We start from the raw sequence: 16,108 nt of genomic DNA, 5'->3' as shown, positions 1-16,108 counted from the left end.
TCAGTTTGTGTTTTAAGGTCAAATTAACCTTGGCAGTAGATCATGCAACACAAAGTCACCTATTATTTGGGTCATAAATATTGTTTGAAATTGCACATTGTGATGCCTGCCTGTGGAGTCCAGGCTCCCTATTGTCCCAATATTATCTATATTATCACTATTTTTATTTTTTTTGTAAATGCAGTACATCCAGAACTGGCATGTTTTTTTGTGGGTTTTTTTTTTTTGTAAATCTTTATTTTTGGTGCTTTTGCAGTAGTACATACATGGTCAAAGACGCCACAACAGAGTATGCATTTGGTACAATCACAGTTTAGTTGTTGTATTTGTTGGGCCATGTTCAACTTTGCACAAATTTTTTTTATTTTTAAAAACAAGGGTTGTGTAGTTCTAGTGAGGTGTTTTGCTGTACCTGCAGTGAGTGAGGTGGGTCTGCCCAATGGGACACTTAAGCAGTGTTGGGACCCTGGTACAGGGTGTGGACTCATAAAATGCCTTGCCCTGTACATGGCTTGAGTTATGTTGGGTTTAGTAGCGAGTGAAGGGCTAGGTGTCTGTGTTTTGTCTATGTGAAAGTATAGTATGATACGGATCTTATGCGTCTGTGCCTTGGTATACTCGGGGCTCCTTGGTATACCATGTATTTTAACCTCAGGCATTAAGGGGGGGTAGGGGAGGGAGGCCCGTATTTTAGTCTATAAGTAACTTTCCTATTGCTATGTGACTGTGTAACTAATGCCCACCGGAATGGTTGGGACAAGGTTCCTTGAGGTCGTGAGTAACTTAGCGTTGCCGTAAACAAATGAAGCCAAACAAAATAAATAATGGTAATGACATTACTGTTAAGCTAGTAGTATAGTTCGTATGGGTGTCAGGGCGTGGGTCCCGGGTGGGCAGCGGTTGGCACTGTGGCGTCGGTGGGTATTCCCAGCGTGGTCAGTAAGGCTGGGCCTTCTTTCAGGGTGGAGATCTTGTAGTGTTGGTCCTTCTTGGTCACCCACAGTGTTCTGGCGAATTGTCCATTTATACGTGATGCCCGCTGTTTGCAAGGTGGCAGTGAGGGGTTGCAAGCTCTTGCGCCACAAGAGAGTGTCTCTGCTCAAGTCCTGGAAAAAGCTAAGTTGGTGCGTTTCAAAGTCATATGGTAATTTTCCTTTGACAGCTGTCATTAGGGCAATTTTATCCGTCAAGGATTGGCATCTCAAGATGGTGTCGCGTGGGGCTGCCTTTGGTGCTTGCTGTGGTTTGGCGATGCGGTATACACCGTCAAATGTGAAGTATTTCGCCTGCTTGTTGGGGAGGAGTGAGGCCACTAAGCGCCTTATAAAGTGAGGCAATTTGTCCAGTGGCACCGCTTCTGCTATTCCCCTGATCTTAATGTTTTTTCTCCTGCCCCTGTCGTCTAGTATGGAAATGTGTCTGCTGGTGGTAGCATGCGCCGTTTGCATCTGAGTGACTGTGTTTTTAAGGGAGGTGAGGTCTTGGCGTAGTTCTCTCACCTCCTTTTCTGCGGCTTGGGTGCGGGCCGACACCGCTTGTACCTCTGCTGCTAGCCCCTTCAGGTCAGCTTGCCACATCAGTTGTAGGTTCTGTTGGAGTCCGTCCAGCATGTTCTGCATGTCCTGCTTAGTTGCTGGTTGTGATTCAGTAGTGGTTTGTGTGTGGCCATGCTGTGTGGAGTCCCCTGTTTCTGACCTCTCAGGTGAGACCGCCTCAGCGGCTCGGGTTCGTGCAGGAGGGGGGGATTGAAGCATGCTGCTGCTGCCTATGTCCTGGTGTGGTTTAGGGGCGCTCGAGGTCTGTTTGAGGGATCTCCGTCCCATTTCTTCTGAAGTGTAGAAATCTTCCTCGGAGTATTGGGAGCTTGCCCCGAGCCACGATGACAGCTCCCTGGTCTGGTACTGGACGCGTGTGCGGTAGGCCCCAGATCCTTTGGTGCGGCGTTTCGTGCCCGATGTCTGAAAGAAAGGCATCTGCGGGTGCCGCCGGGTGTCGGGAATTAGTTCCTGTAACTCTTTTTTGCTGATGGTCTGTTTGCGCGATGATTTTCGCTTGTTTTTGCGCTAGTGTATCGGAGCGGTTGTAGATGGCGACCTCTGCGTTGCTCCGCTAGCTCCGCCCCCAGAACTGGAATGTTCATATCATACACACTATGATGTATTGCCTAATAGACACGGGTGCACATTCGAATGAAAAAAACTTTTGTTTCATCTGTACCGAATTTAGTCTGTCTGCTCATTTGTGTTCGGATGAAATTCAGCCATCATTTGAGTTTTAAATTAAATTCCAACCCATGCTGCAATAATTCTCTCAATTGGTACCCTTGAGGGATTCCTATATTTAAGGGAACTTCAGAAAACGTTATATATACTAAGTAAAAAATACTTAGTATTAGTATATAAGGGAGGTTAAATCCTACCTACTGACCCTAACCGCAGTACCACAAGTACTCCCTTATATACTAATACTAACAGCGAGCAGCCAGTGGCCCCCATGGTGAGGCGCGTATTGAATTAATTAACTGAGGTCTTTTAGACGAAATTGCCGAAAATTCTGACAAAAACATGAATGCCCAAGTCTATTACACAACCTAAGGATGAGCCCATGATTTGTTAATTGATTACCACATGATCTAATGCTGGCACTGATGGGAATTCTATCGGAAATGGTTCCTGCTTTTGCCAGTCTAGCAATCATAAGTACTGACAGGCAACTTTTTAGCACAGAGTAGTAAAGTTGAAGCAAAACAAAAACAACAAACAGCTGATTTAGAGGTTTTTTTTTTTTTTTTTAATATATATTGGTACTTGCTATTCTCTTGTCAATTACCAAGTAGGCATTTTGGTGAATAAACTCAGTTGAAGCTGTGAAATATTGCATAATATGTATGAAAACACAGTTAAAACTAAGCTATTTTGTAATCTTTCTGCCTAGGGCATTTACTGTTGGCTTAAATATTTATGACCTTAAATTTGTTTGTATCAGCAGTGCTGCAATGCCCCTTCTGCTGATCTCGTCTGTTGCACAAGTGGCCTTTTGAGCGCTAACATAGAACGCATTCTGTTGGGTTCATGCATCACAAAAATGTTGACTGTCCACAGTGCTGAGTTGTGAACTCACCGCAACAAACCAGATTTCTAGAAATGCTGGTAAAGGTTAAATATCTTAATAATGCAAATGCTTAACGGGAACATAACGGTAAATATAGCAATGAATGCACTCCTTTATTGACACTTGACCTTTTTATATTAATGAAAAGAACTTGAATAGGCTTGCCCTTTAAGTCTCTATAAAGTAGATTAGATTTCACGGTTGCACTAGGTTTAAAATAGCCTCTGATATTTTAACCCTTAAAGTGACTGATTTTTTTTCACACACATTAGAGATCGATAGGGTAAACAGCCCACTGCTTTCCTGTTGCAGACAGTAATGTCTATAATACCGCAATAAGGCAGCATAAACGGCGAGAGCTTTTTAAAATTACTATGTAATCAACTATGATACCTCTTGAAGGTGAGAATTACTGTGCATTCTCTATAGTCTTTATGGTTCCTGGTTATTTCATTGGAAACAAACTTTGGTAAATCAGATGAATCAAAGAATCAAATTCTGTGTTTTTTGTTTTTTTTGTTTAGTTTTTACCAGTCAGATATCAATGACTTCTTTTTAAAAAAAAACAAAAAAAAAAACTAAAAGTATTTATTAGAGTTCACAAAAAATTAGGTTCACAGAAAATTTCCACATTAACTGGATTAAGAATATTTTAAAATCCTGACAGTCGCCTGTGTACAAGCATAGATCTGCCATGTTACTCAGTAGGAGTACAATGCCATATGAAAGATCATGTCACTCATTGTGCGTCACTGAAGGTGCTGGTGCAATCCAAGAAACTTTATGGCACTCCGGGTGTAAATAGCCTCTTTGGCAAACTGGGTGCCCGTTGCAGTATGAAGCCTGGCAACGTTGACAGGGAAACATAGTTCCATAGCATTTCAATACTTGCTTGGTACCTAACAGGGAGAATATAAATGCCATTTGTGTGATTGGTGAAAGTGGAATTAGAAACATGCCTGTATTCACTACGTAACATATCTGTGTATCCATAAAAACAATGGGAGCTGTGAAACCATTCAATTATATTAGGCGATGCTTAAAGCTAATCAGATAATAAAACAATTTAGTTATATTGTTCATATTAACATTTTCTGTCTTCTCCCTGAAATTTGCATTGTAGAGTGTGTTACTTAGGATCCTCTTTAATGGCCAATTCATTGAAATATGCTTCAAGTATTTCCTCATTAGTGGTTTTAATGCTTTTAGAAATGTCATCCAAAAGCAAAACAAAGGAGTTTTGTGAAACGAGAACAGCGCCAGCATTCTGCAGAGCTCGCTGCCAGAAAAAAAAAAAGAAAAAATGGGAATTTATCCTTTTTTTTAACATTGCAGAGAAATAATGATTTTAATTGGTTAAAATGAATTTAATGGATGTAAAAAAAAAAAATGGAATAACTGGCCAAGCTTGCCAGGGAGTCATAGCTGATTATGCCTTCAAACAAATATGTTCTGATGGTCATTTCAGAAAAATTGTTTTGAGAAACAGGGGCTTATTCACTAAACACCAAATTCTACCGAATTGGAGACTGAATTGCAACATTTTGGCTAGAATATCTATGGTGTGACTACTGTGCAGGCGAACATTATATCCAAATCAACTATTGTTGCCAGCATGTTTTCAATTTAGTTTTTATTTCTATATACTTTTTTTTTAGTGAATAAACACCAGATTAAGCTACCACGATTTTAGGAAGCGCGAGATTGAGGACATACATGTGAACGTATCATTGTGAGTACGTACAAGGAGGCATGGTAAGAAAATCCACCTGTTACACCATAGTGCCCAAGTGTCCCAATTTAGGATGGAGAGTTCCTATTTTGGGATAAAATTCCTCTGGCCCTCTATTCAGTCCTAATGTTCCTCTTTTCTAGGAGCTCCATATTGTTGGTGTGTCTGGGTGTATAACAGAGCTCCCCAGCATTGATACACACAGTAATGTGTCTTTAAATTAAAATAGTGGTGTATATAAATCCATTTGTGTTAATGCGATCTAAATAAGTTCTAAATTACATTTTTGTTGCAAAAATTGATATTATAAAAATCATCTATAATTTCTCAGAACAGCCACCCCCCCCCCCCCCCCCCCCCCGCTCACACCCCTAAAATGAAAGTGTCCCTCTTAGTCCATTTGAAATGGTGGAAGGTATGCTCGGCATAAATATGAAAAGGTGTTTTAGAATTGGACTCGATCATACTAAATACATTCTAGTTTTGTCAATATATATCTAGCAAAATTATAGATCAGAAATTATTTTACTAATATACTTTTGGTGCAGATGAGTTAAACGCCATAAAAACAAAACAAAAAAAAAAACAGAAACAAATATGGCTGCTACATGTTGCAATCAGTACAAAACTTCAGACCGAGATAATGCCCTAGGAATGGCTCTAAGTAGCTGAAACAGAAATTCCCATGGTTTCCCATAGTAGACTTCAATATATCTCATACATGGGTTAAAGGAAAATGTGCAATTACAGTAATTTCTTTCATGAAAAACATAAATTGAACTGCCACTATTGCAGCGAGATGCAGGAGCTGGCTGCCGTCAGCCTGACAATTGCTCAATTCCTGCTTTATTTCATCAATGGAGATCCAGACAAAATGACAGCACAGATCCGTTTTTAGAAATACAAAGATAAGATAAGCCGGGTGCGTGCAACAATTACTTTACTTACAAATATGAGTATAGCAACTCATAGTGATATAACTGAGTGAGTGGGGAAGTAAAGCTGAATAGATGTTTGCTGGACAGGCCAATAATATGCACTTGTGTACAGGCTGGCTGCGTGGAATAATAGTAGAATTTGCAAATCAATCTATATTGTCTGTGAAACAATGAATAATTGGTAAATATAAAAACAAAGCCTCTGTAACTTGCGCCTTGCAGTTTCCCCCTATGACATTATAAAGATACACAACGAATAGTAGTCAAGTGTCCATTTTATTTAAAGAAAGTCCCTCCTTGTGAAACATTCGTTCCCCATGCATATCGCCCTTTTCTAAGAGCTCAGAATGTTTAATTCTTCTCATTTGTCCTACTACCCATGGGACAGTCTGATTTGGGATCACAGTTCTGCAATTCGCGTCCAGTTTGTCCCTCCCCACGGACCCACGAAGGTCATATAACATAGCGTGCAAAGCCGATGTATAATTGATATTCTCTCTCGGTTATGTGCAGGAAGATTAACCAACTGTATAAGCAACTGATCCAAGGGCAACAATATATGTTGACTCAACGTCACTCGCCTGGCTGGTTGGCCATAGCAGTTTTGCAGTGAGCAGCTTAGCAGTGAAAGCATAGTTTGCTGACATGTGCTTAGCATAAGCCACACCACTTGCATCCCAGGACAGGAGCATAGAACATTTACATGTTTAATGCTCTGCTCACATTCCTGAAATACCATCCGGTAAGATAAATTCTATGGGTTACAAGAGGAGTTTGACATTTCACAGGGCATGGAACAAGTTAGGCTGGCTCACAACCAGCTCTGGAGCGAAGAGAATGGTACATCTTCTTCTATAGATTGTAAGCTCGTTTGAGCAAGGCCCTCGTCACCTACTGCTTCCGCCGTATGTAACACGTATTTTGTTAGAATTCAATGATTGTCTTGTGTACCTATTGTACAGTGCTGCATGATAGCACTATTTAAATAATTGTACATAAAACACAACTCATGATCGAATAGCTTGGACTAGTTATTGTGGCACTGCAAGCCTGTCTGTACCACCCATGCACAACTAAAATAAAGACTTTAAAAAAGAAAAAACACAACTCAGATATGAGAAAGGAATGACAAGTAGTGAATAAAATAGGTATAGAAGTAATTAAGTGCTAACAATCAAAAGATAGCATGGCTATGTGTATGATGGCAATATTAGTATCACCTATTATTTGGGATTTTATATGTCTGTGTGCACTCACTTACAAAACATAAAGAAATTAAGCATTATTCCGTCTATGTTTCCCAGAGGCTCCTTTTCCTTAAAAAGAGAGAGTATAAAAACTAAACTATAGAAAAACAAAATTGTTTAAAGAGCTGCAGAGAAAATTCTGGTGCAAAATATGTGTAAAATGTGTGTAGCTCATGAGAACGAAAATAAAATATTCAGTTGTTAACCATTGGTCTCCTAATACTTAAAGTAACAGCAAGGAGCAACAATACAAGTTAACACAGTTTAGAAAGCCATAATTCTTATAAATGGGATGATGGTCATCCCAAGATGTAGGGTGCATGGCCGGTTTGGGGGAGCGTCAGCCAGCTATAAATTTACCCACAAAATACTCACAAAATATTCGTTCACAGAGGTACGCTATGAATACGTTTTGTAACAAAGTCTCTTTTTTTTCCGGCATATCATATCGTTTATTGGTAACTATTTATTATTTTATTAGATGGCAACTATTCAGAACTATACTAGCATCAGGGACAGGATATAAACATTCCGCCATTGTTTTAAGCACAGCTAGGTAGCCTCAACATATCATTAACATACTTACTAAAAAGTACATACGATCTGTGTTTCACCTTTGATTTTGTATTTTTCTCAGCACCGCCATACTAATGGAGATTCAATACATTTTTGTTAAATGATCCTGAAGCCCACGGAGCAACGCAGGGGGGGGAGTGGGCCTTGACAGGGCCAGAAAGTTGGCAGGTGAAGTGAAGGTCAAGGGGTGGGCTTAGGTTATGTGTGGGGAGGAGAGATAGCTGGATAAATAGCAGCCATCATAAGTTTAGGCCACTTTAATTTGAGCTGCCCTTACCTGTGAGTTGTTGCAGGTCAGCGTGGCTCTTTTTCTCTTTTCTTTTGCAGGTCATGGCTTCCCTTGATGAAATCTTGGCTGGTGTCCGGTCGGTGGTCCAGGAGAAGGGCCTGGCGTGGCTGCAGGAGCAGCTGGGGGTTCCGAGCACGTCTGCTCCCCCCCTTGTGGCAGTGGTGAGGAGGCCGGTTAGAAGGGCGAGGCCGCCCCAGCGGCTCAGCCTGGGTGCGGCGCCGGCGGCGTGGAGGAGGAGGAGCCCATCGGGTCATGAGAGGAGAAGAGGCCGGCGGGTCTGGAAGCCAGGGAGGTGCAGAATGGCGACCGGCGCCGCCTGTCCGATGTGGCGCCGGTCAGGTTAGACCTAGGGCCGGGAAGAGGCCTCCTGCTAAGAGCGCCCCCTGCCGCCGGGCGGGGGGCAGGACAGCCAGGTCGGATGCTGGAGCACACAGGAGGGAGGACTGTGCAGAGGACCGGAGGAGGAGCAGTGCACGCTTCAAGGCATCCCGGTGAGTCGCCCCCTGGGTGCAACACTGAGGGACAGGAGGGAGACAGGGGCACAGACAGCACCAGACTGGCGGACCCACAAGGTTGTACAGGGGTCCAGGCAGGTGGTTCACAGGACAAGGCAGCCCTTACAAAGGCTACGACAAGGGAGGAGGACACAGGAAAGGATGGGAGTCATAGGAGTGGGAGTGTGCCCGGGCCCAGCGGAAGGACAGGTGCGCAGAGGGACGGCGTCCATGAGCGGAGTGGTAGACGGGGTACAAGTGAGCTGGTGAGCGGGAATAATAGCTTGGTGCAGGCAAGACTGAGCCAGGGGAGAGGCCATGCGGACGGGGGCTCACAGGTGGGATGCGCACGGAAGGCCTTCAAAGGTCGTTCCCAGGAGCAGCGGAATAGGAGGAGCCACAGTAGGAGGGATGGTAGGGATACACCGGGCAGCAAGAGGGATAGACATGGCAGCTCAGGAGGATCCTCAGAGCGATGCAGGACCAGAGATAGGAGCACTACACAGAGCAGGGACGGTGGGAGGAGGTACGCCTCCAGGGACAGGAGGAGGAGGTATCGGCACAGCGAGTCAGGGTCAGATGGCAGGGATGACGCAAGGCGGAGTAAGACCAGGAGCGACCGAGGGTCCCAGGCCACGCACAGGAGGGGGTCTTGGCATGACGGGACAGGAGGCAGACGTGACGGGCGGGTGAGGCTACAATCGAACAGACTACCCAGGTCACCTTCTCCTTACAGGTCGCAAAGTGTGACGCCTACGAGAGTGGGACACAGCCAGGCGGGCAGGAGTCACCGTCCCCTGAATACTCCGGAGCCGGTCGAGGCAGTCGGAAGGACGGCACCCCCGCGGCCATCCGCAGCCGGGGGCTTGGGCGGTGAGTCAACACCTACACCACACTCAGGGAATTTGTTAGGGTGTTTGAAGTCGCTGTTGTAGTCATGGTCAGGGAATACGGGGTCCTCTACGCAATTCGGGAGGGTGTGGACAGCGGACATCGGTTTAGGTATGGGGGTGGGACCCGCAGGGGTAGCAGTTGGGGGTGCGAGCGAGGGCCCCTTGGATACGGCCCCTAGGAAGACAGACAGCGCAAGCGCGCTAGAGGACCAATGCGGGGATATCTCAGAAGCAGCGCGGCAGAACATACATGTGTCCTTCGCGGGACCGCTGGGGTGTCATTTGAAAGCAGAAGTTAAGGAGAGGATAGAAAAAGGGGAATTTGTGGAAATATTTTCCCTTCTTCCCCTCGAGGAGTTTTTGGATTTGAAGGAAGAGGAGAAAGAGGAGGAGGAGAAGAGGCGTAAGTATCGGAAGATACCCAAGACGTTTGGGAACTGGCTGCGAGCCTTTTGCAGATTAGCTAGCGTGATAGGGGAGAAGTGCCCAGAGCGCTGCTCGCAGCTTTTTTGCTATCTGGACAGTATAGGGGATGCATACAGGACCTAGGGGGGACTTGCATGGTGGAGATACGACGAGCAGTTTCGTCAGCGACTAGCGGCAAATCCGGCCATGCGGTGGGACCAGATGGACCTGCCATTATGGATGAGGCTAATGATGGCACAAAAAAGTGCCCCCTTTCTCGGGGCAGCCGGCGCGGGCCCAAGTGGGAGCGCGTCGGCGGGACAGAACAAGGGGTTTTGCTGGCTCTTCAACGAAGGGCAGTGTAAGTTGGGTGCATCATGTAGATTCAAGCACGAGTGCTCCGGCTGCGGAGGTAACCATGGACTCTCCAAATGCTTCAAGAAAGGGAAAAATAACATGGGGGGGACCACTGGGACAGCAGCCTCCGCTCCTGCAGCGGGGGGGCACCGCCAGTGAAGGTAGACGCGGTGTTGCCATGGCTAAGGCGATACGCTAACCGTGAGGTGGCTAGATTCTTGTGGCAGGGGTTCACGGACGGTTTTGTGATCCCTTTCCAGGATTGGGGTCCGGGTATAATTAGCGGGAATCTTAAGTCGGTGCTGGAGTATCCTGTCATGGTTAAGGAGAAGTTGCGAAAGGAAGCACGATTGGGGAGGATGGCGGGCCCGTTTGCGGCTTCGCCAATGCCAGAGTTGAGGGTGTCCCCACTGGGGGTGGTTCCCAAGAAGGAAATTTGCAAATTCCATCTGATACATCATTTATCGTACCCTGCAGAGGCATCAGTGAATGATGATATCGACGCGGCCCTGTGCTCTGTATCCTATACATCATTCGACAATGCTGTTGAGTTGGTTCGGAGAGCAGGGCACCGGGCACTGATGGCTAAGGTAGATGTGGAAGCAGCGTTCAGGCTGCTTCCCATACACCCGGAATGCCATCACCTCCTGGGTTTTTACTTCGAAGGGGAGTTTTTCGTGGATCTATGTCTGCCTATGGGTTGCGCTATCTCTTGCGCCAATTTTGAGAGGTTCAGCACCTTCCTAGAGTGGGTGGTCCGGAAGGAGTCGGCGGGGGGTGCGGTGGTACACTACCTTGACGACTTATTGTGCGTCGGCCCGCCAGGAACAGGGCGATGCAGCTAGATACTGAAAGTATTTCAGTGGGTGGCGCATAAGTTTGGGGTACCGCTGGCAGCGGACAAAACGGTGGGACCCGTAACGTGCCTCAGTTTTCTAGGATTAGAAATTGACTCGGTGCGGGGGGAATGCAGGTTGCCGTTAGACAAGCTGCACGCCCTACGACAATCGGTGGACATGGTCCCGAAAGCGAAGAAAGTAACTTTGCGGGGACTGCAGTTGTTAGTAGGGAGCCTTAATTTTGCATGTCGGGTGATTCCCATGGGGAGAGTTTTATGCCGGCTGCTAGCTCGCGCGACGAGCGAGGTGAAACAACCATCGCATTATATCAGAGTGTCGGCAGAAATGAAAGCGGATTTAAGGATATGGGCGCGTTTTCTGCAAGATTTTAATGGAAGGGTGTTTTTTCGGGAACCAGTGGGGTCATCTGAGGACGTAGGGTTGTTCACAGACGCTTCGGGTAGCGTAGGGTTTGGGGCCTTTTTGGCGGGTCAATGGTGCGCGGAAGAGTGGCCGGAGGCCTGGAGGGCGAGTCTGCTGATTAAGAACTTGGCATTCTCGGAATTCTTTCCAGTAGTTGTGGCAGTGGCATTGTGGGGGAAGGAGCTGTCTAATAAGAGGGTGGTGTTTTACTCTGATAATATGGCGGTAGTACAGGCAATTAATGGCTTGTCAGCATCATCGCTGCCGGTTACTGAGACAGTTGGTTCTGTTATGCATGACATTTAATATTGTGTTCAGGGCTAGGCATATTCCAGGGTTGGAGAATGTGGTGGCTGATGCGCTCTCGTGTTTTCAGTGGGACCGTTTTTGGGAAGCGGCACCGGAGGCGCGGGAAATGGGGCAAGCCTGCCCAGAGGAGATGTGGCAGCTCGAGACGTCCTGCTTGGGGAGTACATAAAATATTCACTGGCCCCGGGCACATGGTCATCATATGTCAAGGTTTGGAAGGTTTGGGATGCGACGGTGCAGCAGCTGGGCGCGGAGGGCTCGGAATCCAATCAGCTGGATGTGCTGTTATGGATTCTGTGCCGATTGTTTGCTGAGCACTCGTCGCCATCGGTAGTAGATAGGCACCTCACAGCACTGGCGTTCCTGTTCAAGTTCAATGGCTGGGTAGATGTGACAAAACACTTCATGGTGAGGCAAGCGGTGCGGGGCTTTAGGAAAGGTAAGAAGGCTCGTGTCTCAAGGAGACCGGTTTTGTTTCAGGTACTGCAGAGTTTGGTGGAGAAGTTACCGGGTATATGTTTTTCCATGCTCGAGGTGGAGCTGTTTATGACGGCGTTCGTGTGGGCCTTTTTTGGGGCGTTTAGGACAGGGAAATTGGTCAGCGCCAACAAAGCAGGCGTGGGTCGGCTGAGATTGGAAGATGTAGCGGTAAGTAAGGACAGGGTATAGATATGGCTGGCCCGTTCAAAGACGAATGTCTTTTGGGAAGGGTTGTGCGGTTACACTGTTCGCTTTGCCAGGGTCTGGGTTGTGCCCAGTGGCTTGTGGGGCCAGGTTTATGGAGCTACAGCCAGAGGTCAAAGGATGTTTCTTTCTTCACACGGATGGTTCAGCGCTGTCGCGCTTCCAATTTACAAGGGTATTTCGGTTGGGGTTACAGAAGATGGGTCTAGAGCCCTTACAATTTGGAACACACTCATTCCGCATTGGGGCGGCCACAGAGGCCGCGCGCCTGGGTTTAGGGGAAGAGCGTATCAAGCGTATTGGTTGATGGGAATCGATGCGGTTTCGCACATACGTGCGCCCAGACAAGCTGGTTTGAACCCAAGGAAGTGGGATACAGCGGTGCTGGGGGTGTGCGCTGCTTATCTCTGTTTTGTCTCTTCTAGGTTGGACGGCATGGATAAATGGACATTCGTCCATTTATTGGGCTCAGAAGAGGGCTGCATTTCGGAGAAACGGAATACAGCTGGGCTTTCCTTTGGAGCAGGTGGAAATATACTGGTTTGGTTATCGGGGCTTCGACTGGCAGCGCATCAGTATGGAACTTTTTCGCAAGGTGGCAGAAGGGGCGTTGCCTGATGTGGTAGTGGTTCACGGCGGGGGTAACGACATGGGGTTGGTGCCGCTACGTGATTTGGTAAGGCAAATGAAGAGGGATGTGGATCGGCTGTGGGGGCTGGTCCCTGGCGTGACAGTGGTGTGGTCTGAGATGGTGCCTCGCCACAAGTGGAGGCACACCAGGGACACGGTGTAGGGGTAAGGTCAATAAGATCATGGCTGGCTTCATTCGTAGAATAGGGGGTGTAGTAGTTCGACACCGGGAATTGGAGGAGAGGTTACCGGGTTACTTCGGACCGGACGGAGTGCACCTGTCTGACGTGGGTTGTGATTTGTTCAATTTAGGTTTACAGGATGGTATCGCTCAAGCCCTATTTATGTGTGGCGGGGGTCGCACATGAGCTTAAGGGGTCAAGTCATGTGCTGTGGCGGAAAAAGGGCTTGGTTAAACAGGTATTTTGTGGGTTAGGAAAGTGTTAGGCCAAGGTCTAGGCTGGAGTAGGCCGGAGTTAAAGTGTTTGGTAGGTTCGAGCCCGTCGGTGGCTACGAACCAAGGGGTGTAGGGGTGTCTGGGTACACCCCTGCAGGTAGACAAATGTTGGGGGGCCTCTTTGGTAGGCCGGGTGTTATTCGTATGTATTATTTATAATGTTCGTATTGTTTTGGTAGGGTCATTGTCAGGGGTATTTTGGGGATAGAGCAGAACAAAGTTATCACTGTTGACAATGACCCTAAATTGTTAATTTAAATATTTTAATAATTAATAAAGCTGTGGACGTTATACTCCAACAGAAGAAGTGGTGTCAGTGTCTTATTTAAGTTTATTGAGCACATGCCGAATAACGTCTGTGCACATGTCATGAAAACAAGAGGTTCAAAAGCTCAAGTCAGAACCAAGACACAGTTTTGGTTCTAATCTACAAACCAGAGGTTAAGTTGAGCGATATATGTAAAAAGGCATTGCATTTATTATTTCATTAATACTCACATCTTTACGATGAGCTTTTTTTTGTTTATTTGTTACACTTTCATACGCTATAGCCTAGAAAGTCTAGGTTTACACTTTATTTTGTCATATTAGATTTTATATTCAAATAGACGTTAATAAAAGTTAAGCTTTATATATGGGTTGCTTTTTTACATGAAGAGTTTGTTTAGAGTTGATTTGATTTTACGGCTCTACTTCCCCTTAATTTCTTCAGTCTTTTGCTCCTTCAATGTAAAAAGGTAGATACCACATTAGTAAACACATATCGAAAAAGACCAGCTTTGACTTGCACATCACATAAAATGCTGAGCTGAGACGAGTCATGCGTAGTTTGATCAATGCCAAGCTTGCCCACCTAAATAAAACCAACATTTCTATTGTGTCTTAAAGCCGGGGTTTGGTATATAATATTAATATATAGCAATGACTTAATTATCTACTTGTAATAGTTCAGAATTCCCCAAATGTTTCCTTTAGGCATCATGATGAAATCAGTACAGTAAATAGTTCACTAATGATGATAAGTGATTGAAGAATAATGTCACAAAATACAGAAACGCACAAATAGTATGCACAAACCACATATCCAAACTTCACAAAATAATGTCAGCTGCTATGTCTAATCCACACTCCTCAATAAATGCTACACAAGAATCACATTAATAACAGATCTCCCAACAGTTCAAAGGGACAAAGAGGGACACTTTAGTTTTAGCAGTGTGAGAGCGGTTGTGGCCATGGGCGGGGGCTGTTCGAAGAAATTTTAAAAGATTTACTAATAATTTGTCCAAATAAAATTTCACGTCGATGTAGCTTATTTACACAGACTGATTTCAAAAATACATTTATTACAGTTTAAAGACATATTATTGGGAGTATTATTGCTGTGGAGTTCAGTTATACACTCAGATAAACCAACAATAATATGGAGCTCCTAGAAAAGAGGGACAGAGGGATTTGGGCTCGAAATAGCTACTGTCCATCCTGAATAGGCACACGTGGGTGATATATTAATGTAGTGGTTCTGTGGCATATATCCTGTCCCTATAGGTTGAGCAGTGTAAACACTGTATTTTTTTTGAAAAATTCTTTATTTTGGTTGTGCATAGATAAAAGATAAATGCTTGCAATGCCCCAATAGCATATGTAAGTGAAGCATATGTAAAGGTTCAACATTTGAAGGCATTTAAAGGAGTCTGCACATTTTTAAAAAAAATTAATAACAATACTGGTGTGACATCAGGGCAGTCTTTAACGCAGGGCAAACGGGGCAGCTGCCCCGGGCCCTGTCCCTGCTGGGGGGCCCAAGACAGCTGCTCCGTTTGCCCCGGCCCGCAAACTATGGGGGCCCATCGGGTGGCCCATGCACTTAGGGCCACCCGGTGGGCCTGTGTCAGCAGGGGCCCTTGCTTTTCGGCAGCCGTCTGGGAGAGAAGTGACCGCCGCGCGTCACTTCCTCCCACAGAAACCGGAACCGCGCGGGAGGAAGGAGGACCAGCTGCTCAGAAGGGGGCCAGGCCGGGAGAGAGCGAGAGCTTAACTCCCAGCCACCCCAGCCAGCCCACTGGACCCCAGGGAATCCACCCTCCAGGAAAAGGTAAGAAACTGGAGGGTGGTTATCAAATTTTGCATGAATGTCTGAGTGTGTGTGTGTCAGTATATATTGATGTCTATCTGTGTGTATGTGTGTTTCAGTATGTCTGTCTGTGTGTCAGTATGTCTGTGTGTGCATGAGTCGGTCAGTGTCCCTGTGGTTCTGTATGTCTGTGTGTTTCAGTATGGCTGTCTGTGAGTGTCAAAATGTCTGTATGTGTGTATGTCTGTCAGTGTCTGTGTGTGTGTGTGTTTCAGTATGTCTGTCTGTCTGTATGTGTACCAGAATGTCTGTCAGTATGTCTGTGTGTGTGTGAGTCTGTGTGTATGTGTGTTTTAGTATGTCTGTCTGTCTGTGTGTATGTGTACCAGAATGTCTGTCAGTGTGTCAGTATGTCTGTGTGTGTGTGTGAGTCTGTCAGTGTCTGTGTGGTTCAGTATGTATGTGTGTTTCAGTATGGCTGTCTGTGAGTGTCAAAATGTCTGTATATGTGTATGTCTGTCAGTTTCTGTGTGTATGTGTGTCTGTGTGTATGTGTGACAGAATGTCTATGTGTGAGTCTGTCAATGTCCGTGTGGTTCTGTATGTCTGTGTTTGTCAATATGTCTGTCAGTGTATGTGTGTTTCAGTAT

General features: G+C 45.8%; 1 protein-coding gene across 1 annotated transcript in view; it reads right to left on the bottom strand.

Annotated features, from left to right (window-relative positions):
- Nucleotides 1-16,108, bottom strand: part of SNTB1 (syntrophin beta 1) — a 201,110-nt gene that overhangs the window by 131,253 nt on the left and 53,749 nt on the right. The gene's annotated exons all lie outside the window — the stretch shown is intronic.

Source organism: Pelobates fuscus, chromosome 4 (assembly GCF_036172605.1).
Source record: "Pelobates fuscus isolate aPelFus1 chromosome 4, aPelFus1.pri, whole genome shotgun sequence".
NCBI lineage: Eukaryota > Metazoa > Chordata > Amphibia > Anura > Pelobatidae > Pelobates > Pelobates fuscus.
This window is presented reverse-complemented; position numbering and strand designations above follow the sequence as displayed.